This window comes from Lonchura striata, chromosome 4 (genome assembly GCF_046129695.1).
Source record: "Lonchura striata isolate bLonStr1 chromosome 4, bLonStr1.mat, whole genome shotgun sequence".
In the NCBI taxonomy this organism is placed as follows: Eukaryota; Metazoa; Chordata; class Aves; order Passeriformes; family Estrildidae; genus Lonchura; species Lonchura striata.
The window spans coordinates 29,669,333-29,685,633 of record NC_134606.1 but is presented as its reverse complement, the minus strand read 5'-3'; the positions used below and the strand labels follow the sequence as shown (position 1 = coordinate 29,685,633).

Sequence of the window (16,301 nt, the reverse complement as noted above, 5' to 3'; positions counted from 1 at the left end):
GTGAGAGAGTCTGTTATGGGCAAAATGGGGAGTAATGAAGTAGAAACATCAGTCCAGAGCTCAGTATTGACTAACCTTAAAGAGCAGCTTTGGAGAAGTCCTTGAAGTCATAATCAAGCCATAACAAGTTCAATTAGGGACCAAGGAAAGTCAGGCGATGAGGAGATGAGGCAGGTTTGGCACAGCAGGGGAGGAAGGGCCTGTGTGTGCAAGCTTCCGCCGGTGTTGCTTTTATTTTGGGGGTGGTGTTAGCATGTGGCTGTTAGATGGTTAACATACCCTACCTTGTCCTTTGCGCCAGCTGAACAGCAGCAGGATTCATCACCCAGTGATTCTGAATGCAGAATGCTTGTGGTGCTGAGAGTGAGGTTCTTCAGCCTGAGTATCCTCCAAGTCAATAGCTATATACTTATTGCATTAGTTTCTTCTGATTTCTGCATCTTTGTGTGTTGTTTTTATTTTTCTCTCAGAGATCACAGAATCATGGGATAGCCTGGGTTGGAAGGGGCCTTAAAGGTCATCCAGTTCTAAGCCCCCCTGGCATGAGCAGGGATATGTTTGATTAGATAGGTTTCTCAAAGCCTCATCTCAACCTTGCCTTGAACACTTCCAGGGATGAGGCATCCACAACATCTCCGTTCAGCCTGGTCCAGTGTATCATCACCCTCACAGTAAATAATTTTTTCCTAATGTGTAATCTAACGTACTGTCTTTCAGTTTGTAACCATTCCCCCTTGGCCTGTCACTACATGCTCTTATAGATAGTTTCCATATTTCTGGTAAGCTCCCTTCAGGTAATGGAAAGTTGCAATTAGGTCACCCTGAAGTCTCTTTTCCAGGCTGAATAATCCCAGTTCTCTTAGCTGTGATGATTATAGCCTGGAGACAGCTGTTCCTATTATGTAGATGGTCAACTCTCTAGTTTTGTATTGAATTTCTGACATTGTGTTTTTCTAATGGTAAATACAATAAACTGGTAGTCAGTATTTGAGGCTGTTAGATGGGATCTCAATGACAAACTGTGTAGTGCCTAGATTTGGTTATTCCAGGATTATATTCTTCTATTGGTAACTCTATGGAGCTGTAGTATGCTGTGTGTTAAATGGAGTTCAAAGCCTATTGCCATCCACTTAAGTTTTGCAAGGCAGAAAGAAACTTGGATTTGCCAGGTTAGTTTGACACCTTGAAGAATTTAAATGCTAAAAAGCTCATTGGGATAAAGAGGTTGTCATCCAAGAACATGGGATAGCTGAAAGAGTTGTTTCCTCTTCAAAGAGCAATAATTTTCTTCATTTAACCTCTATTGCTAAAAGAATGTCTTAGTAATGTAACAGTTGTCACCTATTTCTCTATAGGCAAAAGAGTTAGTTGGTGCTCTGTGCCTTCTTCCATAATGATGCTTATAAATTCTTACAAGAAATGATGCAGTTATCTTTAATTTAAAGTAATACTTCTGTGTCACCAGCTGGATGCACATTATCCACCGGATACCTAAGATTCATAACTTTGTTTCTGAAGTATTGGAAAAAATATTACAAAAAAGGTGTTTAGTTTTGTGATCTTTTAAGATATTTCAGTTGGCTTCATTCCTTATAGCTTGAAAACCTAGACATTGAACTGAATAAATTGAATGTGGAGAAAGTTCTCACTGAAAAAGAGAAATTACTCTGAAATGTTTAACTCTTCTTGTCTGTGTTTAAAAGTGTCAATGAGCACATAGCACTCAAATGGCTTAATTTAAATTATAAATATGTTACAGTGAAGTTTAATATAACTATGATAATTTCACATTTAAATTGACTTTGTTAAAATGTACTTGTTTGTATTTATTCCAACTGTTTTATGCCCTAAGGAAAGAAATCTTTTCAGAGGGCGAAAGTAACTTTAACAGTGTTTCATATAACTAATGTATTCTAGTTTTCTTTTTTTATCTCTTCCCACTTTTCCTGCAATGCTGAATTAATTTAGAAGCCTAAAGTAAATAGGTTTAGCAAGTTATACACTTCCAGATTAATTCTTTGATGTGGTTAAATTAATTTAGTAAAGTCTTCACTCTTTTGGAAGTACCATTTTCACCTTTACTTGCCTGTAGCAGACAGGAGTTAAGAAACTGCAGTTTATGTCACTTTAAAAAGATGAGGGAGAACTGTTAGTTCCATAAGGCAAAATGAATAATTGTTTGACATGTTGCACTATGACTTTTCCAAACAACTGTTATTTTCTCAGGCTGTCTGAAGGTAGGCTAAGATTACATTTATCCAAGCTGCTCTGCAGACTTTTCAGTATAAAATTCCCTCCCAGGGAACTGTATTGTAATTTGTTATGCACAAGAGAAGGACAGTGACAATGCAGGAAACGCTTGTGTGTTTCTCTGTGATCTGGAGCACAGGGTCAGTGTTCTGCCATGGGCCCACCTGTATGCTCTCAGCACCCAGCACCTTGTGGAGCCTTGTGCTGACAGCACTAGTCCTGCTGGGCTGCAGGAACTCCTGGGCACAGCAATTGCTCTGAAGTAACTTTGTAGCCTGACTGTATTTGAGTTGTGGTAGCCCACAGCTTTATGAAAACAGTAGTTTGTGGTTTTAAAGTCTTCTGAGTTCCTCAGTCACAAAAAAAGTGAATTGAGTAAGTCTGTCCTCCTCTTACTTCAGCCCTGGCCAAGGCAAAGGTGTGCTTATTTTGTTAGCTAGAGGTTTTGTTCCTCAGTGTGAACATGATCTGTAGTGTTACAGAAAAGACCTCCGTACAAATAGCATTTGTCAAACTTGTGAAGTCCTTGTCAAACCTGTTGAATGTGTTAGTAGCATGCAGGGAGTTTGATGCAGTGCTGGCAGAGCGTCTAAGGAAAATTCCTCAGCCTGAGTCTTTTATTGCTGCGTGGCTGAGCTGATCTTTGAAAGTTGAAATCTCATGAGAGGACTCTCTCTAATCTGGCTTCTATGGTTTTGTTTTGTTTTTGTTCTTCCCTTACTCCCACTGATCGCTGTACTCTGCTGTATGCCTCTGCAGAGTGCTTTTGATAATTAATCTAACTCAGCCTCGACTTGTCCTTTTTGAAAGGCTTGTGCTTTGACTAAGTAAGTAGTTTGTGGAGTATATTTCTTTCTACTGTGCCCTAGTGTAAGTTGCTGTTATACACCAAATAACTTCCCAGATTCATTGCTTGAAGTTGTCTGTTCCATAAATATAGAAACATGCTTTTATATGTGACACTTACAATTTATTCAATTTAGAGGTTGAAAAGATTATTAGCATTTTCTCAAGATTTGTGCTTAAAAGTAGGTCAAAGTAAATCCTTTAGTTGTAAAAATTACACAGAAGGTGGTAGTACTTGCGAGTGAGGTTTGGTCGCTTGTATTGAATGATAAACATGTACTGTCATTGATTTTATGTTCCCTGTGTTTTAAATTTTACAGCTAAAACAGAAGTGTTAGTGGCTTCCATAGTTAAGTCTAAAGACATACCAGGCTGAGAGACAAATGCCAAAAAACCTCCTTCACGTAGTTTCCATATGTTGCTGACACACTATTTCCTGGAAGGCTCGTTGATGTGTTGGCAAAACTAGTATAAAATGCCATTTTTTATTAGAAGTTTAGAAAGAACTGTCAAGTTCCAGTTCTTAAAATGGAGGGTTGGAGATGATAAAGGGCCTCTATTTAGTAGGTCTTTCTGCTATTTTCAGTATTTGAAGTGGTCTTTGATCATTGATCTTTGCATGCTAAGATATTGCTTTTCTGTGTCTGATCTTTTCTGATCCTGCTATCTTTAGCTAAGCTAAAATACTGAAACAGTATCTGCCAGTATTTGATTTCTAAATTACAAGGAAATATAAATCAAACCTATAAAGGTGATAAAGGAAATGTAATTTGTTTCTCTAATTTATGGAAGGGGGGAAGACCTAAAACTAGAATGAGGAAAAAAAAGAGGAAATTACTAATGCAAAATGTATTCAAGCCAACACAGTTACTGATTTGAATGTATTCTTGAATTGTAATAAATACTCTGTTTGTAGGCAGGACTAACTTGACCTGTAGCACAGTGGGCTAACATCTCTAGCCAAAAGATCTGGAAAAGTGCATTAAGTTGAATCTGCTTAAATGTTTAACAGAACTGCTGTGGACTCTGACCTGTACCTTATTCTGTGTAATATATCTGTAAGCATATATATATTTTTCAAACTGAGAAAGGGAAACCATTGTCACAGTTTACTAACGTGCTGATTTTCATTTCTCTCCAAAGTGGATAATTCCCTTAGCAGATGGAGTGAAAGGGAGTGCAGGCTGTGGAGACAGTGGTGGGGTCCACAAACTTGGTTTCCCTTACTATGATCTGAGGGAGTATGGGATCTGAGGTTATTGCACAGTACAAGTTTTTGGACAGAATTGTACAATTCTTGTACGTCTTGTCCCATTCCTGGTCACTCTGCTGTACACGAGGCTGTCAATGACCATTCATGTGTGTGTAAATAGATGTGCCCACATGTCTTACAAGCAGCTTTCACCTTGACTCTGGTTTCCCCATGAGGCTTTAGTTAGCAGATTATTTGTATTTGGTGTAAGTATAGTGGCTGAATTTGTTCTGTGTAAGAAATACACTGTTGCCATCAAAGCACTTGACCAATACCTGAAAGTCTGCAAGTACCTTCTGTCAGAAGCAGCTGACTGGTATTTCTCTGTATATATTCTTTCTGTGTAAGTGTGACAGTACTGGCATGTTTTTTCTTTCTGAATATGGTAGGTTATTAAGCAAAATGTATTCTTGTGACTCTGACTTAGCTCTAACTCTTCCCCTCCCCAAATCAGTAGTCTGAAAGCCATCTTTGTCATTCTGGTCTGAGTGGAGACTTTTATTCAGACATCCTTTTCCAAAAGGGGCCTTTACTTTTCTTCTTACTTTGACTAGAACCTTTGTTTTTTTCCCAAGCATCTGGAGTATGTGAACTTGTTAGGGTTTATTCTAATTGTGAGGAAGATGTGGCAGCCTACAGTCAGGAGAGTCTGGTCTTGGTGTCCCATCGTCCTGATGATACTCCTTGTAGTTGTTACTCTTGAAGTGAGAGTGCAATTGTGATTGCTGCAGCTGCATGTGCTTGGTTGTTAAATATGCTTAGATGGTTCTCCTTGTGTTGGAGAAGCTGTCCGCTTTCCTGGACCTCAGCTGGCTCTGTGCATCTTGGCAAAGGGGTGGATGTCAGGGCTGCCAGACTTGGGTAGTTCATGTAATACGAGAGACTTTGGCAGCCTCAATTTGAAAGAAGTCTGGTGGTGAGACCACAGGAATGTTGTCTAAGTTGGTACTTGGTTTTCCTTCCATAGTTAATGTTTTGAATGTAGTGACCTTCTAGGTACATGCAAGATGGCTCTGCCCAGGCCATGCGGCGAGTCTGTGCAAATGCCAACTTCTGCTTATGGTTCTGGTGCTGTAATTTCAGTTAGCAGAGCCTGACTGTGCGTTTGTTATTATATAGTTTGGTTCAGAATAGAGTCAATTAACCTGTGTTTGGTTTGGAATCCAAATTATTTGCTGATCTAACTGTTGATTTACGTATATATTTGATGTTGAAAACTTAACAGGGATCTTAGTAAATATATTTTGTGTTGTTTAAAGAGTGAGCATTTTATAGTTAAATCCTAGAATTGTATTTTTTCCTTGTGCACTACAAATGAGTTACTCTTTATATGAAAGAGTAAGGTTGAGATAGGTATCTGATTAATCAAGTTAACCTAACTGCAAGCTCCAGTGTTTTATTGCACTGAATCAGTGGTTGTGATAAGACTTGTGAATGTTTTGTCAAATAGCTTTTAAGATGTATTTTTCCATTGTGTGGTCATATAAAGCATACAGGTACTGACATACAAATAAACTGGAATACCGAGGTTTATTTCATTTTATTTCTGCATGTGGAATTTAATGCTGAGCAAGCTTTTTGAAGTAAGTGCAGTGTAATAGTGGTGTTTCTTGTGTTCTGTCCATTTTTTGCAAACTAACTGAACCATGTGGTAGGATGAAGATGTAAAACTTACCTGCTAAGCTGGAGCACAGAACTGAAGGCACTGATGGCAGCAATGTTCTTCTGTTTGTAAAGATTACTCTGCTTTATCCAAAATAAGCTCTCTGGCTTCTTGGCATGTGAATGCCAGTTTGTTCTCTATGTGTATGGCTCTTGGCTCTTTCAGTGGAGTCTGTGTGAATACCTCAAGTATATTTGATACAGAAAGCATTCTCATAGTTTCCAGTCTTTCTGCTGTAGCATGTGATTGGCTTGGATTTTGTTGTGTGAAATTGCAGTTTCTTTGTAGTACATGGAATTTCAGATTTGAATACCTAAACAATTTTTAGGAATGAACATAGCTTGTACACAGCACTTAAATTTGGTAGTAGCCAACTTTTAATTTGAAATGTGCATGAGAATAATTGAAAGCCTGAATTTCTCAATCTTGTTATGCAAACTTGGAATTCAAGGACACGATGGGGAAAAACACAGTTTTGGTGACTAAGACAGAGGCGGGTGGTAAACTTGTAGGACTTAAAACTTTTAGAAACAGAAAGTTTAAGCGGGCAGTTGCTCTTGCTTCTGTTGTGGATGGGGGAGAGGAAGATTTTGTGAAACAGTTCAGAAGACTTTAGTACAGTTTACTATTAGGAAAACAGTTGCTTTTGCTACCTTTCCCACCTGCCATTCTCTGTATTGCGATGATTTGGGAAGAAAATGGTCAAAGGACTCAGTCTATCAACTTCTGCCATGGAAGGCTTGATTGTCTGACAGAACTTGATTTTTGAGACCAATATGTATGCCACAGTTAGAGGTTGTGTACCTGTCATGGGATCATTTAAGAATACACATCTGTCTCCTTCTTAATTAAAAAAAAAAAAAAATTCTTAAAAACCCTTATCAATGGTCAGAAATGAAGTACTCAGTGAACCAGTCAGGCTGTCATGTGCAAGATCAGAAGAGCAGGATTGAGTGCTTAGTACTTGTGCACAGACTGAACCTTGGCCTTGTGCATGATAATTGTTCCTGTTCCTGGGTGATGTCCTTCCTTCTGACTCCTGGCATACCTTGTTTTGATAAGGAACTTCCTTGTAGGTGGGAGAAATTTAGCCCAAGGAACTTTATTGTCACCATCCTGTTCCTAGAACTATTTTGCAGACTACTGTTCCTTGTTACTTCTTTCAGCAAACTTCTGAACAGTTTTAAGTCTAACTATCAAATATTGCTTTGCAATACTGAAGGCTTTTCTGTAGGTGGACTTTTCAGAGGACAGAGGCAAGTGGTTTCCAGGTGCCAATCCTTTCCACCCCTGGTTCTTGTGAGGCAATTTCCTCTGAAGAAAGTTCCTAATGCAGTATTAATGGCCTGTAGTTGACATCTGTGAGCAGTATACTGCCCAAGTGGCTTGTGAAAACACTTCTCTGGTATGTTTAATTTGGCACAGAGAGAGCAGAACCCCAGTGGTGGATTTGAAGGAAAAACATCAAGATAGAAACAGCTTCCTTTCCCAGGAATATCCTGCAATACCTGATGAAGGAGGGAGAAAGTACTCTTAAATAGTCTCTAAAATTAGAGAAACAGAAATGAGAGATCCACTGGATCTTGTGTATTCTCCTGGATGTTCTACTCAGCTCAGCTTTTTTTTTTTTTTTTTTTTTTTTTTTTTTTTTTTTTTTGCTCAGCTTTTGGCAGTTAGGGTTATGTATTTTCCTACCAGGAGAAGCTTAATGACTTCCCCCCCTAGTTATTTGCTAAGATTACTCAGCACTGGGTGTGTGTTGTAGTTTGGGTTTTTTTATTTTGTTGGGGCTTTTTTTCACCCTGCACCTCCATAGGCACCACTTCTATATTCAACTTGCTCCAGCATTCTGGGATTTCATTTACCAGAGTTGTATCAACAAGCTGTGTATGCAGAGTCCTGTTTGAGCAGGACATGAGGATCCTTGTTTGTGCACTGTGAATTGGTGGATTTCTAGATGAAAATTTAGAAACTGCAACCTTATTGACAAGGTTTGTTGAACTTGATGCTGGTAGAGGAAGTAATTCTGTCATGCAAACTTAAATGATCTGAGATTGCTTTCAAAAGGAAGTTGGTTACCCTTCACAGGACAGTGTTTGGTTGTGCAAGGTTAATTAACTTTTACTAGGTAAAAGCATAAGTTTTTTATTTTTTTCTTCCTCATTCCCTAAAGCCCCCCCTCCATGCAATGTGCAGCTCAAATACTTGCCTATTTGTGAGAATTGTTTTCTTGCTTCTTTAAGCAGAAATGCAGGAGTTTCTTATCTATGTTCCAAACTAATGTCAGTTGTATGAAGTTATTCAAGTATGCTTCTTTGTGTTAGCCCTGTGTAAGAGCTTTCCACCAGTACTGCAGAGTGATGAAATACTTTCCTTATCAAAGTGTTTGTGACTTGCCTTTGATACGGATGGCAAGTCTGTAGATTTAAGTGACTCTTGGCCCTGAAGCTGCCATTTGGTGCTGGTACTTAGCAGAACTAAATAATGAAGGCCTTATGACCCATGTAAATCCAAGAAGTAATATTCTTTCTCAGTTAATGATGGGTATGTATTATGTCCTTGGATGAACAGCCTGCAAAGCGCAGCTTGTGCACAGTGATGCTTTAAACCCTGCTGTTCTCTACAGTTTTGAGCCAGGGAAGCTTTGAATTTTGAATGTAAGAATATAAAGATATCATTTAAATAGAATCTTTGCCTGTCCCGGTGCAGAATCTATAGAAGTTGCAGTAATTTTTTTCCTTCTAAGACATTTTTAGATAGTAATAGTGAGAAACTCCTTTATATGGGTATTTCCAGTTGTTTACTGCTGCAGACTTGCATGTCTTAAAGGTGTTTTAGCCCAATAAATGGCATTGTGTAGGTTGCTGCTAAGAAGACTGCATATCTGGTTGTAGAACGACTGCTTGAAAATGTACCAGATCAGAGTGATACCTTCTAAATCATCCTGCTGCTGTCACTGCCTGTATGCAATTTCACTCCATCAGGCTTATAAAGCCACTGAAGTGAAAGCCAAAAGGGTTACACAGGAGGTGACCAAGTCCTAAAGACTGCAGAGGATCAATCCATGTATATAAGTGAATTGCCTGACCGAGGGTACTGTATGGCATAAGCTAATGTGTGATCAGTCCTTGCAAAAAAGACAAAGCTGACTGAAAAAAAACAGCCAGAGCAAGAGAGGCAGTTTTTGCCTGTTAATCATGAGACTCAGGTTGTCACTTATTCAAGGGTTATGATCTAATTACTGTAAAATCAGAGAGTTATTTTTTCACTTGTTAGTGAAAAACAAGTGAAACAGTGAAACACTTTTCACTGTTAGTTAGAGACAGTGCCAGTGTGTGCAATGTCCTCTAGCTGTGCATATCTCTTATCTGATGGAAGTCTGTACAGAAGCTGAAACTCACTGGGAAACATCAAGTATGGATGTGGCACTGGGTATGTAACACTTCTGTCACTACCTGTGGCATTTATTTTAGTCAGTTTTGAGTTGAAATCAAAACTAATGTTCCTATATAGCATATGACAGTAGTTCCAGAGAATCTACAATAATGTGATGATATATATACATTTTACTCTTGTGGGAAGTTGTCAAGTCAGCTATTAGTTGAATGGGGAGAACTATTTGAGGAGTTTACATTTGAAGTTATAACATCTAGCTCTCTTAATAAAGTTTTAGAAGAAGCTTGGCTATACTGTAAAACAATATGTAGTCTGTAACAAGCACCATTTGGATTTTATGCTTGACTTCAAGCAAATTCATTAAAGGAAAAATATTTTAAAATTGTTTTGTACCACTTGAGTTTTAAGGAAGAAATTTATAATTCTCTGCTAGACTACAGCATTCTTGTGGGATCTCAGATGGACTGACAGGATGATTTCTGTACAGAAGCTACAAGTCCTGTTGCTGCCCTGCAGATGCAATCCCTATGTGGGAGTGCTGCTGCTCAGGACTCAACTGGAGCCCTATCCCACGAGCCAAGGAGAAACTGTAGGGCACAGCCAGCAAGCCTGCATGTCTGGATCCCTCCCAGGGGATCCCTTGGGTAACCTTGCCCTGGTTTTGCCTTTCAAGCAACATGTGCCCAGCTTGCCCTTCTCTCCAGTCCTTCACCCTCAAGGTCCTGGTGGAATTTCAGCCCTTGTGGAGCTGCAAGCAGCCTGTCATCAGTTGTGTCAAGCATCAAGCCGTATGGTGAACTCATGCTTTCCAGAGAGCATCGACTGCAGCCTGCTACCCAACAGCATTGCATATATCAAACTGATGCTCTGCAAAACTGCCACAGCATGCTTCTTGCCATTTGTCTCTGGTCCCTCTTGGATTTGGGGACTTTTGTTTCCTGGGTCCAAAGGGAAACAACCAAGAAATGTAGAAGGTATACAACTCTTGTATCAGGGCAGATCTCACTGTGAGAAACAGTTTCCTTTGTATGAAAAACAAGATTTTCTTTTGAATGTAAACCAAATGTGTTTTATTTGGGTTATTTCTTCCTGAGACAGTAACATTTGAAACAATGGCTGTGAATTGCCCCCTTGCTCCAGATCCCAGTTGTGCAACACTGCAGGTGAAATACTGGCAAAACTGTTTGGATTTAAACTACTATCTAGCAATACTTACTGGAAATCCTCAATAACCATTGCGCCTTTAGGACTTCTAATCATTGGGTTGGTGCTCCTTCCTATTTGGCTACCAAAATATTATTTCCTGTAATTGGTATATTGCACTTTTGTTCGATTTTTTTCCCACTATATAAAATCAATATCCTAAGTAGTTTTTAAGTCTAAAAGCACTGTTTTTTTATTGGCAAATGCAGCATTTTCAGAATTAAATTCTGCTGTGATGATGTTGCTGTGCAAAATGCAGTCCTAATTCAGTGGTAGAACTTCTTGGTGTGTCAGTGGAAACTGTTCTTGGCTGGCTGTAGTCTTTATTGAATAAATGACCACTTCTGCACAGCAAACAACTTTTGAGTCTGCAAAAACTGCAAGCTGGTTAATTTTCTGGCTTGGTTAATGTGAGAAGTCCTAAGCATATTGATTAATTCTTCAATTTCTACTGCAAAGCAGTATCATGGCAAAGGTGCTGTTCTTTCAGTCATTAGTTACCAATTTGGTCATCTTTTTCATAGAAATGAATCAAGTTATAGATGTATTGCACAGAATATTCCACTAAAACTAAATAGTACTGCTGTGCATAGAGGGTCTTGCTTCACTGCAGGTTGGGAGTACTTCAGATGCTCTGTAAACTAGTTCATATCGTATGTCTGTGCTAAATATAGCCAAATGCTGAAAGGCTTCTCAGTTGTAGGTGAAGATCTGAAGGACATGCAATGCATGAGAGCAGATGAATCTTTCTATGTCTTTAACTATCCAATTCCATTGATACAATCCATACAGAGAGTACTGCTAATGTCAACTCCACGTTGTTTAGTACTCACACTGGGGCTGTGGTCACTGATGCTTCATGAAAAGCTTCAAGTTAGCACATGACCTTAAGAACTCTCAGTGTATGCTGTCTGGCACATTGTGTTAAAGCCATTTCTACTCTGACCTGCCCAGTTGTGGCTCATTCTTAGGACACAACCACCTTTTTTTTTTTTTCTTTAACTCCAAAGGTTACAACTGGCATTTTAGCCACCACTCTTGCAATGTTGTGCTGCTTCTGCAGAATATTTCTGCTGGATATACTTAGTGTTTTGTGAAAGCTTTGTACTTGTCAGCAAATAAGAGATTAGCAGCAGTCTTCACTTAAATATTATTTATTAAATAATCAGGATGTTTAAAACCCAAATTTTAAAAATCACATGCAAACAAACAAACAAAAAAAACCAGTCAAAACCAAACCACCCTAAAGCCACCAGCAAAAACACTTTGCCTTGCAAATTCCAAGCTGTTATGGCCATTCCTGCTTCCCCGTGTACCTGCTTCCCTACTAGATTTTACTTAGCGAGGATGAGAATAGAAGAACATGGGGCAAGTTAAGGGGATTGACAGGTCTGTAAAAGAAGAGAAACATAATGCAGGATAGAAAGGTTGGTGGGAGGAATGACTTGTTACTTTGGAACAGCTTCTATTTTGACTGTTTGAAGTTGATTTAAAGGAAAATGGGCAGCAGGGGTGCTGATGGATTGAATTTTGTCAGAGAAAGAGAAATTATGATCAAGAATGTATAATGAGAGGCATCAGGAAAATGACTGGATATCTGAAGACTAGCGTGAAGCTTGAGAACACTCTTGAAGAGCACAAACCTTATTGGGTCTATGTGAGCAGATAGACAGACCTAGCAGGAGTTGACAAAGTATCTTTTGTTCTGCATAATACATTACTGCCTTTCTTCCTATACTGATAGTATTTCTATCAGGCAGGATTAATATTTCAATCAGAGGGAAAGTTCCTCTGAATAATCATGGACCACTGTTTCATAGCTTCAAGATACCAAAATGTATGAATGTACCCTTTAAATGGTACCAGTGGACAAAACCAGTTTAGCAGAATTCCAGGAAACAGAGAAGGTGATCAGATTTGTAACCCCTATCTAGTCAAATAACTTGAACACTGATGAGGATTGTTGAACACTGAGCTCTGACATTCACAGGCTTGTGTGTACTTACCTATTCAATCAAGTCTTACAAAAAGAAGTACCTGAACCTTGACCTTGCAAGGAAGTGCCATAATAAATGTACTATTTGTTTTTTCAAGTTCCAGCTCCTTACTTTTATTTTGACCTGGAAGTTTATCCTTCCTTATACAATAACATATGCTTTTGCTAAATAATTTAGTTGTGATTAAATAGAAAAAAAAAAAAATCCCCAAAGTCTCTCTTTGAAAGGTAATGTCTAATTTACCATTAAGAAAGAACTTAATGGTATTCTTACAAGTTCCTAAAGAGGAAATGACTGAGTATTGATCTCATGGAAAAGCATGCACAGGCTTTGTTCACAAATGGCAATGGATAAGCAAATTGTAACTAAGTATATAACTGACCATGTGTGGAGTTGAAAACCTTGTGAGTAGCCTGACACTTTTGGCAATGAATGCTTTCTTAATGAAGCTACAAATGAGAGTCTGATTAAGTTATGAGAGTGTGCTGGACTGTTCAAACAAGGGGCTTATTGCTATTCTCATTGGCATATTCAAATATATAGCTTTGTTTTGTTTGATCATACCTTTAATCTTAGACAGTAAAGTACACTTCCTTACTTGCAGTGTGTTAGTAGCTGGTGTTTGTCACTGGTTGGTGTTTGCTTAGCTCTTACTTACGTGAATTTCATCCTGGCAGTTGCTGTAAAATAGAGTGGGGAAAAAGACACATGCATTTGCAGAACACTCTGTCTAGGGCATTGCATGTACCTCTAAGTCCCTAGAATACTGAATGACATTTCTGGACTATGTTAAATACCTTGGTTATCTAAGTAGAAGAAGGGTTTTATTAGTAAAAAACAAAAACAAACAAACAAAAAAAAAATGGATCAGTGTTCTACTACTGAATACAGTTTGCTTAAAACTTACCTAACAAAAAAATTCACAAGTTGACAATTACAATAGGAAGAACTGTGTTATCAAGACACTGTATAATTCTGTTGGAGTACCTCTGTGTGTTATGTGCTTACAAATAGTCTGAAATTGAAGCTAGAGAGAACAGCACAATGTCCTTAAAGACAGGACAACAAGGATGGCCAGAGTTTATAAGTAATTAAATAGATAAGGATTTTTCATCTTAGCAAAGCAATGCCTAGGGGCAAGGAAAAAAAAGAAGGGTTTGAAAGCCATTGAAGCTTTCCATTGAACCAACACTGAGGAGTGCATTGCTGGAGGCTGAGAGTTTGGAGAAAACACTAGCATTGCTGTCTCAAGCAACCATTTACTCGCATCTAGGGCAAACTACGTGGGTCAGTGTACTTGTTAGGATTAGCTGTCGTGTTTTGGGGTAGTCTGATGGTAGTGTCATGGTTTGAACATCTTATGGGAAGTCAAAATGTCTTGCACAACTTCAGGATGTCCAATTTATGCAGTGGAACTGCTGTTCTACTTTACTTCTTCCATATCTTAGAACCTCAGTTACCAAGATGTAACTGATTAAAATTAATGCTTCTTGATTACTTAACTTTTATATTATATATATTATTTTATATATTATATATTATATATAATATATATAATATATATATTATATTATATATAATATTTTATATTATATATATTATTTTATATTATGCTGCTGCTTCAGCCTAGAAACAGTCTAGCAAATAGCCCAGTAGAAGGCAAAACCTGATGGTTTATACCTTTGGAAGTGATAGTATTCCTTCAGTCAAAAATGCCTGCATGATTGCTTGCAAACATATAGTGCACGCTATTTTTGCTTACTGTATCAAGTGTTTAACATGGTTTCTGACTTCTAAAATACCTTTGACTAAAGTGTACAAATATTGCTTAGCTACCTTGTGGAGTGGGTTTGTTTATGATTTGGAAATTTGTTGGGGTTTTTTGTTCTTTTGTAAACATCTTCAGAGTACACTTGCTGGTGATACTGTGTATTCTGAAGCAAGCAGTGTCATGAGCATATGAGAACTTAATGTAATGCACTTTTAGGAGTAGATTGTGCATGTAATGTTATAAATGTTTGTGCAAAGTTGTTACAGGAGCTTACCTTAATCTTCTAGAATAGTTTGAATTAGCTTGGTAATAGGCTATTTTACATTAAAATGTGACATTACTGAGGCAGCAGAGACAGCTCTGAAATCTGCAATTCTGTGTAAATGCAGCATTACCTGAACTATTTTGTGTTTTCCTAGTGCTTTCTTATGGGGCATATTCAAACAATACTGAACAGCATATTGGGAGGATGGCTGGTTGCTGTGGATGATGCCATCAATGCCAGATGTACATGCTGAAAAAGTCATATGTCTGTGCTGTGTTCCAGGACATGGTCAGGTAAACTGGTTGTAGTGTAATGCATTCATATATGAAATGCTTTCTATGGTTTTTAATTTCAGCGATAGTGGTAATTATGACCGTGTAATACAATTTTCTGTGAGAATGCTGATGCTGCATTTTGCCTGGTATCAAAGCATGTTCAGTTAATTAGAGCACTGTAGACTGCCTCCCTGCATGTCTGGGCACACCCTCTGCTTTCAGATTTATTCCCCACCCCATGTCCCCCTTCATACAGGCTTACAAACAGCTGATGGGTTTTAGTAAATACTCTGTGATGATTAGCTTGAAAGAGTCAAGTTCCAGATGAAGTACTATGAAAAGTAAAAAATTATTAATATCTGCATTGTGACACTAACACAAACGAACTTGAATTCTTGTAGTAATTTGTCAACCTGTGAGTTGAATTATGTATTGTAATTATCTGGCTTTGATTTCTGTTTACCTCACATGAATAAGTGACTGCACACTCCTGGACACCTCTTGTTGGTTAGTAGAAGTGACAAGATCTTGCTCTAAGCTCTGTTCTGTATGTTGTAGTGTATTTAGTGTATTTCTCCTGCATCTGGGGCTGTTGGCAGCCAATCCCTCTTCATTTTAGGACAGTCTACTTGCGAAGCTTCTTTTGTTGTGGGTTTTATTTTGTTATTGGTTTTTTTGTTTGGTTTCATTTTTGTTTTGTTTTTTCTTTTGTTTTGTTTTTGTTTTCCCAGTGGTATTGCTGTTATCCCAAGCTCTTACTTCAGTTGAGGAAGGGGAAAACTTAGAGCTCAGATAGTGCAGACGTTTTCTGCAGTGTGTAGCACTTGAAGTATGCAACTCAAATTTTGTATGCTGAGCTTTAACCAAGGCAAAACCAGCTAAACTGTTTTGCACTGCACTGTAGTGTGTTGTGGAGGCCAGGCATTCATAATGCTTGATGTAAGAAAAAGTCAAAGCAAATTTATTAGTATTTAGTTTAGAAAATTCCTGAAGTCACTAGTTGCCAGGAACAGTGTGTTCTCGGCGAGGGCAACTGTTGTGTCTGTGTGTCTGCTGCTGACCCCCCCATGGTGGAGATGCTGGGCTGAGGTTAATTTTTCATTCAGCCTTCTATGGCAAATCTAAAACTAATTAATTTCTTTGTTACATGGGAAGTTATGGAGTGTCAATTTGTTAAAGAATAATGTTCATCTAGGTAACAGATTTTTAAATACCATAGCTGATCCTTAGGAATACCTCTCTTTTTATGCAGCATGCTTTCAAGACTCTAAATGTGAAGTTGTATTTTAAGCTGGTCTACTTGTTAATGAAAGTATTGATTACTATAGTGAAAATTTGCTTTAAAAATAGTTGAATTAGTAATTTATTTCTACACATGCTCTG

General features: G+C 38.2%; 1 protein-coding gene across 8 annotated transcripts in view; it reads left to right on the top strand.

Moving 5' to 3' along the window:
• The window catches only part of MTUS1 (microtubule associated scaffold protein 1), a 120,871-nt gene that overhangs the window by 13,859 nt on the left and 90,711 nt on the right, over positions 1-16,301 (top strand). Inside the window, exon 1 of one of the 8 annotated variants that reach the window (XM_021536421.3) lies at positions 14,444-14,936. The exons of the other annotated variants lie outside the window; for them this stretch is intronic. The gene's annotated coding sequence lies outside the window, so the exon portion shown is untranslated. Of the gene's footprint in view, positions 1-14,443; positions 14,937-16,301 lie in introns of those variants that run through there. 8 annotated transcript variants of the gene reach the window in all.